Below are 255 nucleotides of genomic sequence, written 5' to 3' on the forward strand. Positions count from 1 at the left end.
TCCCATGCATGGAGTAGCCAGCAGCCCCGTGCCCCCCACCCAGCCTGGGGGGCACATCAGAGGCCCCTTGGGGGGCTCGTTGGACACAAAACCCCTTCCTGGCCCCAAGGCAGCAAGCACAGGGCTGGGGCCAAAGCAAGGCTGGGCTGAAAGGGGACAAGCACGGCAGCACTGAGCAGACAGGGCAGCACGTCCCCGCAGAGCTGCCACGCTCAGATCTGCCAGAGCTGGTGGGAACTATGCTGAGAGCAGCCC

At 65.9% G+C, this 255-nt stretch overlaps 1 protein-coding gene across 1 annotated transcript in view; it reads left to right on the forward strand.

Moving 5' to 3' along the window:
* Positions 1 to 255, forward strand: part of FABP3 (fatty acid binding protein 3, muscle and heart (mammary-derived growth inhibitor)) — a 62,555-nt gene that overhangs the window by 59,154 nt on the left and 3,146 nt on the right. The window lies entirely within an intron of this gene.

The sequence above is a fragment of the Chaetura pelagica genome, unplaced genomic scaffold (genome assembly GCF_000747805.2).
Source record: "Chaetura pelagica isolate M959 unplaced genomic scaffold, ChaPel_1.0 scaffold273, whole genome shotgun sequence".
NCBI classification, from domain to species: Eukaryota; Metazoa; Chordata; class Aves; order Apodiformes; family Apodidae; genus Chaetura; species Chaetura pelagica.